At 41.5% G+C, this 16,083-nt stretch overlaps 1 pseudogene; it reads right to left on the bottom strand.

The window, feature by feature from the left end:
• The window catches only part of LOC117069097, a 38,061-nt pseudogene extending 23,057 nt beyond the window's left edge, over positions 1–15,004 (bottom strand).
• Between the last annotated feature and the right edge of the window lie 1,079 nt (positions 15,005–16,083).

The following is a 16,083-nucleotide window of genomic DNA, read 5'->3' as shown; positions in this document are numbered from 1 at the left end:
TGCAGTGAAGAAATGAAAAGTGAAAATGCTAGACGTGAAGGTCAAATTGAATGTGAATGGAATTATAGAAGTATAAATAGCTGACAATGGCATTGTAGACCCTGTTACTATTCAAGAGACTTCAGATGGGCACCAGGGGGACTTAGAAAAGGCAAACTTACCATAAATGAAATAAATGAAACAGGAGTGGTGACAAACAAAGTGTTGGTGTCCCAGAGAATGTGACGCCAGCAACAATCTTCACATAGAAGGAACTTTTGCAGAGATTTCACCACATTGAAAGTACAAAGGGAAACAGCTGGCAAGATGATTGAATAGGAACAGCACCAGTCTACAGCTCCCAGTGAGACCAACACAGAAGGTGGGTGATTTCTGCATTTCCAACTGAGGTACCCAGCTCATCTCATTGGACGGATTAGACAGAGGATGCAGCTTACGGAGGGTGAGCAGAAGCAGGGTGGTGTGTCGCCTCACCTGTAAAGCACAAGGGGTTGGGGAACTGCCTCCCCTAGCCAAGGGAAGCTACCAGAGACTATGCCATGACGGTGCTATCCGGCCCAGATACTATGCTTTTCCCATGGTTTTCACAACCCGCAGACCAGGAGATTCCCTCGGGTGCCTAGACCACCAGGGCCCTGGGTTTCAAGCACAAAACTGGGCAGCTGCTTGGGCAGACACTGAGCTAGCTCCAGGTTTTTTTTGTACCCCAGTGGCACCTGGAATGCCAGTGAGACAAAACTATTCACTCCCCTGGAAAGGGGGCTGAAGCCAGGGAGCCAAGTGGTTTAGCTCAGTGGATCCCACCCCCATGGAGCCCAGCAAGCAAAGATCCACTAGCTTGAAATTCTTGTTGCCAGCACAGCAATCTAAGGTTGACCTGGAACACTCAAGCTTGGTTGGGGGAGGGGCATCTGCCATTACTGAGGCTTGAATAGGTAGCCGCCGGGATGTTCAAACCAGGCAGAACTCACTACAGCGCAGCAAAGCCACTGTAGCCAGACTGCCTCTCTAGATTCCTCCTCTCTGGGCAGGGATCTCTGAAAGAAAGGCAGCAACCTGTAAGAGGTTTATAGATAAAACTCCTATTTCCCTGGGAGAGAGCACTTGAAGGAAAGGGTGGCTGTGGTCACAGCTTGAGGAGACTTAAACTTTCCTGTCCACCAGCTCTGAAGAGACCAGCGAATCTCCCAGCACAGCACTGCTCTGCTAAGGGACTGATTGCCTCCTGAAGTGGGTCCTTGACCCCCATGCCTCCTGATGGGGAGATACCTCCCAGCAGCAGTCGACAGATACCTCATACAGAGAGTCCCAGTTGACATTGGCAGGTGCCCCTCTGGAATGTAGCTTCCAGAGAAAGAAGCAACTTCACTGGATGGCTAGACTCAGAGGAACAATAACACTCACAGTAGCCTGGCTCCCAGGGATCCCCACTCCTAGGAGAAGGGGCAGTGCACCACATCAAGGGAACATCCTGTGAGACAAAAGAATCCAGACAACAGGCCTTGAGGATCAGATACTTCCATTGGTGGGAAGTTTAGCAGAGGCACAATTGCAGTGCTGGACTCAACAGGGAAAGTCTTCAGCTCTAGCCCAACAGTCAGACAGCCTTGGTGCACATTAAGGGCCTTGAATAAGGAAATATATTTTCTCCCTTTTCTACCATCACAGGCTCAGTTGGGGCTTCTCTCATGGGAGCTAAGTGTGGGTGCAGCTATAGACACCCTTTCTGGAACACGTCAGGATGATGGCATCCTCACAGGAGAAGCATCCTCCAGGTGCCAGCTTGCACAATAGAGAGTCACAATTCCTCTCTACTTGAACATCAACAATCCTACCCATGAAAAGAGGTGCCTGTCTGATCTGAATGCTGGAGTACTGGGACGGGAGTGTGTCTGAGGATGAATAAATTTCCTGCTGATCTGGCAGGGGATCTAAGGTGGCTTCAACCCTTCCCTCTGATAAGATCTCAGTGCAATTCACTGAGAGCTCCTCCAAGAACCTCTGTCAAAGCTGGGACCTCTGCCCACCATTTGGTATTGCATTTATCCACCTGCTGTAGCCACAACTAGTTCCTACCCAAGGACACCTCCCCTCCTGGCCCCTACTGCAACTAGCATGTGGGGAAGCCATTATACAAAGACTTTATAACCAAGGAATTCTTACAGTCTTCATCCCTGGAAGCACCAACAACCAAATTAGGCTGTAACTAACTATAAGTATTAAAGTCTCATCTTTAAGGGGAAAAAGAAATTAAAACAAACAACAAATACAGTCAAATCAAAGATAAATTCAAGAATAGTTAGAAGAAATAGTCTACTCAAATGAGAAGGAACCAGAATATAAACTCCGGTAATATGACAAAATATGGTTCCATAGCACCCCCAAAGTATCACACTAGCTCTACAGCAATGGATGCAAACTGAGATGAAATATTTGAAAATGCTAGATAAGGAATTATTAAGCTACTCAAGGAGATATCAGAGAAAGGTAAAAACCATAATAATTTTTTTTAAATTTAGGATATGAATGAAAAATTTTCTAGACAGATAGATATCATCAAGAAAAACCAATTTGAATTTCTGGAAATGAAAGATGCACTTAGGGAATTACAAAATGCAGTAGAAAATTTTAACAAAATACTAAAACAAGTAAAAGAAAGAATTTCAGAGCTTGCAGACAAGGCTTTTGAATTAATTATATTAGGCAAAATTTTGTTTAAAAAAGGATCAAAAGAAATGAACAAAGTCTCCAAGAAAGACAGGATTATGTAAAATGACCAAGCATAAGAATAATTGATGTTCCTGAGGGAGAAAAGAAAATAACAAGTCTGGAAAAGATATTTGAGGGAATAATTGAGGAAAATATCCCTGGCCTGGCTAGAGATCTAGATAGCCAAATCCAAGAAGCTCAAAGAACTCCTGGGAAATGCATTACAAAAACATCTTCACCAAGGCATATAGTTATCAGGCTATCCAAAGTCAACATGAAGGAAAGAATTCTAAGAGCAGTAAGACAAAAGTATCAGGAAACCTACAAAGGAAAACCTATCAAACTAACAGCAGACTTCTCAGCAGACACCTTACAAGCTAGAAGGGATTGGGGACCTCTCTTCAACCTCCTTAAACAGAACAATTTTCAGCCAAGAATTTTGTACCCTGCAAAACTAAGTGTAATAAATAAAGAAGAAATGAAGTAATTTTCAGACAAACAAATGTTGAGGGAATTTGTTACTACCATACCAGCACTACAATAAATGCTAAAAGGTGTTCTAAACCTTGAAATAAAAATCCAATATGCACCAAAACAGAATCTCTTGGAAGCTTAAAACTCACAGGGCCTACAAAACAATAACACAATGAAAAAAAAAATCTATCTAGATAACATGTAACATGATGAAGAGAACAGTACCTCACTTCTCAATATTAATGTTGAATGTAAATGACCTAAATGCTCCACTTAAAAGATACAGAATGGCAGAATGGATAAAAAAATCACAATCCAAATATCTTCTGTCTTTAAGAGACTCACCTAACAGAAAGATTCGTATAAACTCAAGGTAACATGCTGGAAAAAGATATTCCACATAAATGGAAGCCAAAAGCCAGCAGGAGTAGCTATTCTTATTTCAGACAAAACAGGCTTCAAAGCAACAACAGTATAAAAGGACAAAAATGGTCACTATGTAATTATAAAAGGATCAATCCAACAAGAAGATATTACAATCCTAAATTTCTAAGCACCTAACACTGGAGCTCCAAGATTCATAAAACCATTACTAATAGACCTAAGAAATGAGACAAACAGCAACACAATAATAGTAGAAGACTTTAATATATCACTGACGGCGCTGGGCAGACCATCAAGACAGAAAGTCAACAGAGAAATAATGGACTTAAATTACACCCTAGAACGAATGGACTTAACAGATATTTACAGAACATTCTACCTCCAAATTGCAGAATATATATTCATCTCATTAGCACAAAATAGACCATACGTTAAGTCACAAAACAAGTCTCAATAAATTTTTAAAAATCAAAATCATATCAAGTATCCTCTCAGACTACAGTAGAATAAAACTGGAAATTAAGTCGAAAAGAAACACTTCAAACTACACAAATACATAGAAATTAAATAATCCACTCCTGAATGATAACTGGGTTAAAAATGAAATCAAGATGGAAATCAAAAAGTCATCTGAATTGAATGATAATAATGACACAAGTTATCAAAACCTCTGGGAAACAGCAAAAGCAGTGTTAAAAGGAAAGTTTACAGCACTAAATGCCTACAACACAAAGTCTGACAGAGCACAAAGTGACAACCTAATATCATGCCTCAAGGTACTAAAGAAACAAGACCAAACTAAACCCAAAGCTAGAAGAAGGAAAGAAATAGCAAAGCTCAGAGCAGAACTAAATGAAATTCAGACAATAACAACAACAAAATACAAAAGATCATTGAAACAAGTAGCTGGTTCTTTGAAAAAATAAACAGATAGACCATTAACTGGATTAACCAAGAAGAGAGAGGATGCAAATGAGCTCAATTAGAAATGAAACTGGAGACATTACTACCAACACCACAGAAATACAAAAGATCATTTCAGACTACTATAAACACCTTTATGCAAATAAACTAGAAAACCTAGAGGAAATGGATGAATTCCTGGAAAGATAAAACCCTCCTATATTAAATCAGGAAGAAATAGAAATTCTGAACAGACCAATAACAAGTAGTGAGATTGAATTAGTAACCAAAAAAGTGGCAAACAAAGAAAAGGTCCAGGACCAGATGGATTCACAGCTGAATTCTATCAGACATTCAAAGAAGAATTGGTATCAATTCTACTGAAAGTATTTCAAAAGATAGAGAAAGAAGACTCCTCCCTAAATCATTCTATGAAGCCAGTATCACCCTATTATCAAAACCAGAAAAGGACATAACAAAAAAAGAAAACACAGACCAAGTTCTCTGATGAACATAGATGCAAAAATCCTTAACAAAATACTAGCTAACCAAATTCAACAGCACAACAAAAAGGTATTTCATCATGATCAAGTGGATTTCAACCCAGGGATGCAGGGATAGTTTAACATACATGAGTCAATAAATGCGATACGTCACATAAACAGAATTAAAAGCAAAAACCATATGATCATCTCAACAGATGCAGAAAAAGCATTCGACAAAATCCAGCATTCCTTTATGGTAAAAGCTCCCAACAAACTAAGCATAGAAGGGTCTTACCTCAAAATAATAAAAGCCATATATGACAAACCTATGCCAGTATCCTACTGAATGGGAAAAAGTTGAAAGCATTCCCCCAAGAACAGAACAAGACAGGGATGCCCACTTTCACTACTTCTATTCAACATAGTTCTAGATATCCTAGCCACAGCAATTAGGCAAGAGAAAGATAAAAGGTAAAGGGCATTCAAATGGGAAAAGAGGAAGTCAAACTATTGCTGTTTGCAGATGATATGATTGTATACCTAGAAAATCGTAAAGACTTCTCAGAAAGACTCCTAGATTTCATAAACGAATTCAATAAAGTCTCAGGTTACAAAATCAATGTACACAACTCAGGAGCACTGCTGTACACCAACAACCACCAAACTGAGAATCAAATGAAGAACTCAGTCCCAAACAACTGCGAAATAAAATACCTAGGAAAACAAACAACAGCTGCAAAATAAATAAAATACATAGGAATGTACTTAATCAAGAAGGTGAAAAATCTCTACAAGAAGAACTACAAAACACTGCTGAAAGATATCATAGGTGACACAAACAAATGGAAACACATCCCATGCTCATGGATTGGAAGAATCAATATTAAGAAAATGACCATATTGCCCAAAGCAATCTGCAGATTCAATGCAATTCCCATAAAAATGCTAGCAACATTTTTCACGGAATTAGAAAAAACAATCCTAAAATTCACATGGAACAGCAACAACAAAAAGCGCCCGCATAGCCAAAGCAATACTAAGCAAAAAGAACAAATCTGAAGGCATCACATTACCAGACCTCAAATTATACAAGGCTATAGTTACCAAAATAACATGGGACTAGTATAAAAGTAGGCACATAGACCAATGGAACAGAATAAAGAACCAAGAAATAGAGCCCAATACGTGCAGCCAATTGATCTTCAACAAAACATGCAAACATATAAGCTGGGGAATGAACACCCTATTTAATAAGTGGTGCAGGGAAAACTGGCAAGCTACATGTAGAAGAATGAAACTGGATTCCTATCTCTCACTTCATACAAAAATCAATTCAAGACGAATCAACGAATTAAATATAAACCTGGAACTATAAAAATTCTGGAAGACAAGGTTGGAAAATCTCTTCTAGGCATCAGCCTCATTAAAAAATTCATGATTAAGACCCCAAAAGCAAATTCAACAAAAACAAAAATGAATAAATGGGACCTAATTAAAAAGCTTCTGAAGAGCAAAATAAGTAATCAGCAGAGTAAACAAACAGCACGTAGAGTTGGAGAAAATATTCCCAAGTCGAGTTACAATTGACTGGTAAGGATACTGAGGCCCACGATGGCACAGTGCCTTGTCCCAGATCACAGAGCTGGGAAATGGCAGAGCTAAGATGTGGCACAGGTGGTGGGGCTCCAACCCATGCTCTCCTAACCACTGTGCTACTGACACTCAGTAATAACCCTAACACCACCACCATCCAGAACTCTGTGCACATCCTCTCCAATCCCCACAGAGTCCATAATGGTGGCCATAATCATCACCATTTTACAAATAGGAAAACTGAGGACTCGAGGGTAGCCAAGACTTTACGAAGATTACACAACCTTGGGAAAACAACCCCATCATTTACTGAAGTCTATTCTCTCCCCAGGCTTGCTGTATCCTCTTAACATCTTGGACTGGTTGGTATAATTACACCCCACATGTGAAGAAACAGGCTCAGCAAAGGGAACTGGGTTGCTTGAGATCACACAGCCTTGAAATAACACATGATTTGGCCTACAATGTGCTAGGTGATTTACAGAGAGAACCTTAAGTCCTTTCCACTCATCTAAAGGAGTCCAGGATTGTCATGATTTTACAGATGAGAAAACTGAGGCTAAGAAAAATGAAGGCATTGTCTCCTCATCCCCCATGCATGACTTGGGCATTTCCTGTGTTTTGCGAAGCTTGCCTGTTCATCAAAGAGTAAGCACTAGAACTTCAACATCCTCAACACTGACTGCCACCTCCCTTGTCCCTTTGAGATTCTTGACTTCATGCAACTCAAGGGAGAAGCCTCCCTCTTGGCTGCCCATGGCTGGTTACTGTGTAGTTCTTCCCTTGGGCTCCCTATGGTTACTCTGTAGCCATAAACAGAAGACCTTGGGTTCCTAACAGCCCAAGAAGAGAATGTAAACTCTAGTTCACACAGAACACAAGAACTCTAAGAAATGTCTCATTCCCACATCCTTAGTCTTCAGCACCATGAGTGGGTGGGCACGTTGTAATTGCCCAAGGGGTTCACCTTGCCCACTGCCTAGACAGAATCAATTTATTAAGACCGGGGAACTGCTTGAAAGAGTAATTCACGCAATGCTGGCTGTGCAGGAGACCAGAGCTTTAGTACTATCCAAATCAGTCTCTCCGAGCATTCGGGGAGCAGAGTTTTTAAGGATAAGTTGGTGGGTAAGGAGAAACCAGTGAGCCGGGAGTTCTGATTGGTCAGGGATGAAATCATAGGGAGTCAAAACTGTCTTCTTGAGCTGAGTCAGTTCCTGGGTTGGGGGTCCATAAGATCAGATGGGCCAGTTTTGTTTTTTTTTTTAATCTGGGTGGTGCTACTGATCCATCAAGTTCAGGGTCTGCCAAATATCTCAAGCACTGATCTTAGGAGCAGTTTGGGGAGGGTCAGAATCTTGTAGCCTCCAGCTGCATGACTCCTAAACCATAATTTCTCATCCTGTTGCTAATGTTGGTCCTACAAAGGCATTCTGGTCTCCAGGTAAGAAGGTCTGCTTGGGAAAGGGCTGTTACCGTCTTTGTTTAAACTAAGTTTCTCCCAAAGTTAGTTCAGCCTATGTCCAGGAATGAACAAGGACAGCTTGGAGGTTAGAAGCAAGATGGAGTCAGTTGAGTTAGATCCCTTTCACTATCTCTCATAATTTTGCAAAGGTGGTTTCAATGTGGTCTGCTGAAAGGCAGGAGGCTGGACTCAGCTCCATGGATGCTGCTCAATGAAGGAGAAACAACACATGTAAGAAGAATCCTAAACGCTAAGACACATCTTTTAGGACAGGTTCAACGTAAGATATAATGCCTGCAAGATCTTTCTGATGGGGGTTGTCAAGCCAGCCCCTCCTACCCATACAAGAAGAAGGCTTTTTCTTTTTAATGTTTATTGATATAGAACAGAACAACACAACAGTTTGGAACGAGAAGGTTGAAGCATTTCCCTACACTTCAGCAAGCACAACTGGGTGTTGCAGAGAGAAGGGCTGTGTGTCAGGCTCCTGGGGGTCAAACCTTGGCTCCTCTACCTGCTCACAAGTCAGATCCCCTCTCTAAACCTGTGTCCTCATCTATAAATGAGGCAGCAAATGGTCCCTCTCTCATAGCACTGGTTATAAGGAGAAAATGCCAGATGAAGACACAGCATCTGGGACAGCTGCCACTCTTTGATCCCCTCCTTACTTTTCTCCAATCTCATCCAGGACATCGTTTAGGTTAATGGCTTGGGAAAGAGGAATGAGCACTCTACTAGGAGTCAGCACGTCTGAGTTACTCCTGAGCCTTGATAAGGGTGCTTACCTAGGCACAATATGAACCATCAGGGAACTTCAGTGTCTTTGTAATATCTGCAAAATCAGGGTAAAACCACCTTCCCTACCTATGTTCAAGGGATGCGGGGCGGGAGGGGGTGTGCTGATTATTACAACATCAAGAAGAACACATTAGCAATAGCTACACATCTTAAAACACACATACCCTCTGACCTAGCAATGCCACTTCCAGTGGGTGTCTTCCACTTGAGCAGGATGATGCTTGTACAAGGCCACCCACTGCAGCATTGTTTTAGTAGCCCAAGGTTGGGAACAACTTACATATCCATTAACAGAAGACTGTAAAATGAAGTTTGATAGCTCCATAAGTTGGAGTACTCTACAGGTATTAAACAGTAGAGCAGCTGTCTGTGTCCTGATATAGAATCTTCATATAAAACGAAATGTGTCAGGTGCATTGCTTCATACCTGTAATCCCAGCACTTTGGGAGGCCCAGGTGGGTGGATCACCTGAGGTCAGGAGTTCGTGACCAGCCTGGCCAACATGGTGAAACCTTGTCTCTACTAAAAAGACAAATAATAGCCAGATGCAGTGGCAGGCACCTGTAGTCCCAGCAACTCAGGAGGCTGAGGCAGGAGAATCACTTGAATCCGGGAGGTAGAGGTTGCGGTGAGCCGAAATTGTGCCACTGCACTGCAGCCTAGGTGACAGAAGGAGATCCATCTCAAAATAAAAATAAAATAAAATAAAATGCTTACTGTTTTCCAGTCAGGCTCAGGGTCTGGATGCCAGGGGTATTCTGAACTTTAGGAAGGTGATGAAAAGGGGAAGTGCTGGCTCCCTCTCAGTGGTTCTGTTCAAGGAGAATTTATTTAGCACCTAGGATGCACCAGGCTCTTCTATGGAGATGATGTCTAACACCGGGGCAAGAAGAATCTGCCTGGAATCAGATCAGAGCTCTAATTTGGATCCCATCATTAACTGGCCTTGTGACTGTGGGCAAGACCCATGTCACCTCCTGGCCTCAGGCTCTCATCTGTCAACAGGGGGTTGGGCTGACTGGTCTGAAGATCCCTCCTGTGCTAACATCCCAGGATCAGGAGTTAGACTGTGAATCTGGATCTTTGGCAGGAAACTCAAAGTGAGCATCTTTACTAACTCCACTGGGGAACCTCTAAGTCACTCACATGGGGGGCCTCTTTCCCAGAGTGACGGATATTCTGAGATGATCCAGCTCTGACTGGAGCCTACAGTACCTGTGTAACTCAATCCCTGAATCACACAAGAGTTTCTCTAACAGACCCACAAGCACCAAAGCTCGTGGCATCTATGCCCACTAGGGCCATCAGATTAAACAATGAATCTGTGCCTCTCAGGAATCTTCCAAAGGTGATGTTTTTTGAAGATTAAACTAAGAAAAATACAATTCCCCTCCCACCCTTAACAAATTCCTTCTCATTGGAAGGAAAGAGAGGGTAAGTTTTGTGAGAGAAGAGTTTTTCCCTGTTTTGTTCATCGCAGCTTGCACAGCAACCAAGGCAGAGCCTGGCACATAGTAGGTTTTCAGTGAGTACCAGTTACACAAAAAGGAGACTTGGCCACCCAGAGGGGGAGAACACTCTTTGGAGGCAGAAGGCAAAGTCTGGCCTTGTGCCTTGGCAAGTCACTCAATCTTTTGGTTCCCTCATCTGCGGAAGCCAAAGACTGGGTCAGATGAGAAGAGATAAGTTGTGGAGAAGGCACACAAGTGTTGCAGACTTTACCCACCATTTTCAGGCCATGGGTACCTGGGTGAATAGTATGATGCTTCAGGCCTTAACTTAACTAATCTGTAGAAGGGTGTGACATCAGATCATGAAAATGAGCACCCACCACCACACCCGATTGTTGCTCAATGGATGGAAGGTGTTACTATTGACTTATTGTCACACACTGGGGGACGAAGGAGGCCCACACTGTACTCACCATGCATAGACAGCTCAGTGCCTGATGCAGACTTCAACTCTACGTCAGGACTCCCTTTCCAGAACGTCACACAGTAGTAGGTGCCAGCATTGGCTTTTGTGATGCTAGTGATGCACATGGAAAAGTCTGCATTGTTTCCCTTCGTGATGCCTGAAATGCAAGCTATCCAGGGTAAGTGGCCTCCTTTTGAACTGCAGATTAGTTCCTGCCCTGTTTCAGTTCCTTTGAATAATCTATGGGGAACTGGGAGGTGACAGAGTGGTCGAACCTCCAGCTGTGACCAACACTGACTTCTCAGGCTGAATCACCTGCAGCTCCTCCTCACCTGCCACTCCTGGAGGGAAACACAAAACAGTCATTTATTCATCCTTATGTGGTGGTTATGTTTTCTAAAGTGTTTATCAATGACTTTCATTGACTGAGTACACCCCAGGAGTAGGCTTTGAGCCCAGCACACTGCATGTATTATCTCATTTAACCCTCACAACAAGCCTGTAACATGAGACTGTATTACAAGTGAGGACACTGTGGCACAGTGAGGTCCAGTTTAATGGTGGAGTATGAGGTTAAGGACCTGAGTAGAACTCCTGAATCGTCCTTGGAAATTTCATGCTTTGCCAAATATTTGTGTCTCTACTTTCTGGCCAAATGGAGTGTTGCTTTTTCTGAATCATTCCATTGGGTGGGGCGATGTGACTTCTTTAGACCACTGAGTTCTGAGCAGAACTGATGGGTATAATTTGTGGTCTGTGCATTTAACGGCAAGAGCCTCTGTGGATCAACTGCTCCATTCCACAAAGACCCACAAGGCTCTGATGGAAGCTACTTCCTCAATTTGGATTCCTGAGTGACTATGAAAGACAGAACTCTCAACACACAATGAACATATGGCTTAAATAAGAAATAAAACATTTTTTAAGGCCTGAAATTTTTTATCCATAGCATAATCACATTACATTAGTTTCCTAATGATGCTGTGACAAATTACTAGTAAATTTATGTACTACAACAACAGAAATGTATTATTGTACACTTCTGGGGGTCACAAGTACAAAATTGGAATTGTTGAGCTATAACCAAGAAAAAAGAAAAGAACTCAAATATGCAAAGGTGGAGAATAAAACTTTGGTTTCCTGGAGTAGGGTTGGGGAAGGTTATGGGGAGATGTATGTCGAAAGATACAAAATTGCAGATAGTTAGGATGAAAAACTCTACAGATGTCATGTACAACATGAAGACCCTAGTTAATAATATTGAATTGTTCTCACAATTTTTACTAAAAGATAAGATTTTAGATGCACTTGGCATACACCCAAAACAAGGCAACTAGTTGAGATGATGGTTATGTTCATTTGCTTGACTATAACAGTACCTCTCCCTATATATATCTCAAAGCACTTTTAAATATATACAATCTAAACAGGTATCATCAGAGATAATAGTTTTGGGTCCCTGTCTCTTACCTGTCCAGTTCTAGAGGTTGTTCACATTCCTTTTCTCACAGTTTCATCTTTCCATCACTCTAACGTCTTGCTTTCATTATCACGTGTCTTTCTTTAATTCTTGCTCTCCTGCCTCCTACTTGTAAGAACTCTTGTAATATATTGGCCCCATCCTGATACTAGACTAAGACTTTAAAACAACTGTCTTAAAATGCTCAAAGGGAGCTGGGTGTGGTGGCTCATGCCTGTAATCCCAGCACTTTGGGAGGCTGAGGTGGGTGGATTGTCTGAGGTCAGAAGTTCAAGACCAGCCTGGCCAATGTAATGAAACCCCATCTCTACTAAAAACACAAAAAATTAGCTGGACATTGTGGCAGGTGCCTGTAATGCCAGCTACTAGGGAGGCTGAGGCAGGAGAGTCACTTGAACCTGGGAGGCAGAGGTTGCAGTGAGCCAAGATCATACCATTACACTCCAGCCTGGGCAACAAGAGCAAGATTCCATCTCAAAAATGCTCAAATAGCTAAAGGAAAACATGGACAAAATCTAAAGGAATTAGGATAAGATATATTAATAAAATGAGAACATCAGCCAAGAGATAAAAAATATTTTAAAAGAACCAAACAGAAATATAAGAACTGAAAGTCATGATAATGAAACATTCACTAGAGGAGTTTCATAACAGATTTTAGCAGGAGGAAGAAAGAACCAGAAAACTTGAAATTAAATTATTGAATCTCTAGGATAGAAAGACAAAAAAGAATAAAGAAAAAGGAACAGAACCTGAGGGACTTATGGGATACCACTAAGTGGATGAACATACACATTATGAGAATAACAGAAGAGGAAGAGACACAGAGAGGAAGAAGATGGTTATTTGAAGAAATAATATCCCAAGTCCTCCCAAAGTTGATTAAATATGTGAATCTACAAATATAAGATGCTGAACAAACACCAAGTAAGATAAACTCAGAGACCCACACTAAGATATATTATAATCCAACTATTGAAAGCTAAAATGAAACAAAGAGTCTTGAAAGCAGCAAGAGAGAAGCCATTCCTCACATACAAGAGATCCTCAGTAAGATTGTTGGCTGAGTTCTTATCAGAAGCATCGGAGGCCAGAGGCAGTGGGATGTTAGGTTTAAAGTTCTGAAAGAAAAAACAAGCCATCAACTAAGATTTCTATACCTGATAAGACCATCATTCAAAAACACGGGATAAATCAAGATATTCATGGATACACAAAAGCTGACAGAGTTCATCTCCTCTAGACCTTCCCTACAAGAAATCTTAAAGGGAGTCCTTTAGGTTGAAATGAAAGGATGCAACATAATACCTCAAAGTTGTCTGAAGAAATAAATATTTTCGGTTGTGGTGTACAATTTTAGAACTCCATATTTTTCTCATGCCTTGATGTCCCCACAAACAGGGTGTGAGCACCCTGCCCAGGCAACAAAGTGCCAATGTGATAAGGCTGGTCCCTGCCACTAGTTCTTGCCCTCCCCTACTGTAACCTAGTGATATTCAAACACACCAGTGAAATTCCCTCATGCCATATGCTTGTGTACTTTACTGTGACTCCTAATAAAGGCATTTTCCCAGGGGTCCACCCAGCCTCATCTCCCCACCTGCTAAGTTGAGCCCTTTCTCTAGGAGCTCCTTCTAAATGGTTCCCTGTGTGGCATGTCATGCTTCACCTTCTAGGAACTATGAGTAAAATAAATCATTTAATTTTATATGCCTCTCCGAGTATGATTTCTGCAACTGTGTTGGAATGATCCCCAAAGATCCCACCAGTGGGTGATACTTACTCCACCATTTACAACACAACTGGTGATGAGAATGGATCATTTAAAATGGGTAGAAAGTTCCCAGAAAATGTTTTTCTTAACTGCTGCTGGCTCACTAATTTGCTATCCCAATTGGCTCCACCAATAGAGAGGGCTTTATATCCTGCTGGCAAGATGTGCACTACTTTGTGCTTCTGCCAAACTCTCCATCCTATAGTGTGGATCCTGTCCCAATATCAGTAACACACTCCAGGATACCACTTCCTATCCATGATTCCAGCAAAAGGGGGATAATTAAACTATCATTGCCAGGGATCTGAAGTTACTGGGCCATGTGGATTGGCTACTTCTCAGTGTACTTCGGAGTGATTTTGATTTGAAGAAGAACTCCTGCTGATAGAATGGAGATCTCTTTTGGTGCTGAGTGCGTATCACTCTGTTCCAGCCTCAGCAATAAAGACAAGTTGAGGGGTCCGGTGGGCTACAGCTTGGGTGGGTGGCGCTGTCCCCACTGTTCAATGTGTTGTTGAATTACAGCAACACAGATGCTTCTCAGCTTGTGATGAGGTTATGTCCCAGTAAACCCATCCTAAATTGAAAATATTGTGAGTCAAAAATGCATTTAACATACCTAACCTACTGAATATCATAGCTTAGCCTAGTCTACCTTAAACATGCTCAAAACTTAAATTAGCCTAGAGTTGGGCAAAATCATTGACACAAAGACTACTTGATAAAAAGATTATTGGATATCTCCTGTAATTTATTGAATACTGTACTGAAAGTGAAAGAATGGTTGTATGGGTACCTGAAGTATGGTTTCTGCTGAATGTATCACTTGCACACCATTGGAAAGTAAAGACTTAGAAATCGAACCATTGTAAGTCAGGGACCACTCGTAATTTCCTCTCTTCTCTCTTGGTGTCAGGCAGCCTCCTTTCTCAGAGAGTCCTCCATAGCACCTTATAAAGCTCTGTGCTTCCAGGGCTGGTGAGAACTTCTCTGTTTCATCCCCTGTTGCTGTTGCTTTCATCTCCCAACTCCGTTGGATATCTCAGATCTCATCCACAGACATAGGTGGCTCAATATTTTTAAAAAGTAGAGAAAAGACAGAAGGGGCACTTTGATCTCACTCCCCCAAGACACTTGGTTTCTTAGATCATTTGAGATTATAAATCAGGATAGGAAGCCACTCAGGACTACCAGGGGCTTCTCAGGTAAACATCCAAAGAGAGAGAGGAAATCTGTATCCACTCATAGATGCAAGCCGTCCTAAAGGATTTTGCATCCTGGGCAACATGGCAAAACTCTGTCTCTCCAAAAAAAAAAAAAAAAAAAATCAACCAGGTGTGGTAGAGCAAGCCTATAGTTCCAGCTACTTAGCAGGCTGAGGTGGGAGGATAGCTAAAGCCTGAGAGGAGGAGGCTGCAGGGAGCCATGATCGTACCACTGCATTCCAGCCTGGGTGACAGAGCGAGATCCTATCTCAAAAAAAAAAAAAAAATATATATATATATACACACACACACACATACATACATACATACATACATATATATATATAAAATAAATAAATAAAGGATTTTGCTGAAGAGAACAGAAAAGGGAGGGGATGGACTGATTATACTGGAGTCATCAGGGCCATCTCAGGGAGAGGCTACTGCCTAGGGGAGCCATCCTCTTCTTGCTTTTCCTCTTATCAACCAGAGACAGAAATAAAAGCATAGCTTCCAGAGGCAATAATCCCAAAATAGGAAAATAAAAAAAAAAAAGAGAAGGAAAGGAATACATTAACACTTATGTGCTGAGCAAGTGTTAGGTTTAGAAAACATAATGCTACCCTTAGATTACATGATGATTTAAAAACAATACACAGCAGGAAAAAGTAAAAGATAATTAAATAAATTCTGGGTACATCTATATTGTAATATAAATTGCGCAAAAGCCTTTTAATCTGAGGAATGCGATGCCCCTTTCAATGAGAAAGCAGTCATGTCCCACTTCCCTCCTTCAGCTAAGTAATCATCTCCTGAGGCTGCTTGCCATGTGGACTCTAGACTAACTGATGCCCCAAGTAGCTACAAAATAATGTGACAATGCCATATGTGGACA

This window comes from Trachypithecus francoisi, unplaced genomic scaffold (genome assembly GCF_009764315.1).
Source record: "Trachypithecus francoisi isolate TF-2019V2 unplaced genomic scaffold, Tfra_2.0 Lachesis_group21, whole genome shotgun sequence".
NCBI lineage: Eukaryota > Metazoa > Chordata > Mammalia > Primates > Cercopithecidae > Trachypithecus > Trachypithecus francoisi.
Note: the sequence above shows the minus strand (reverse complement) of the source record. Positions and strands in the feature narration are given on the sequence as shown.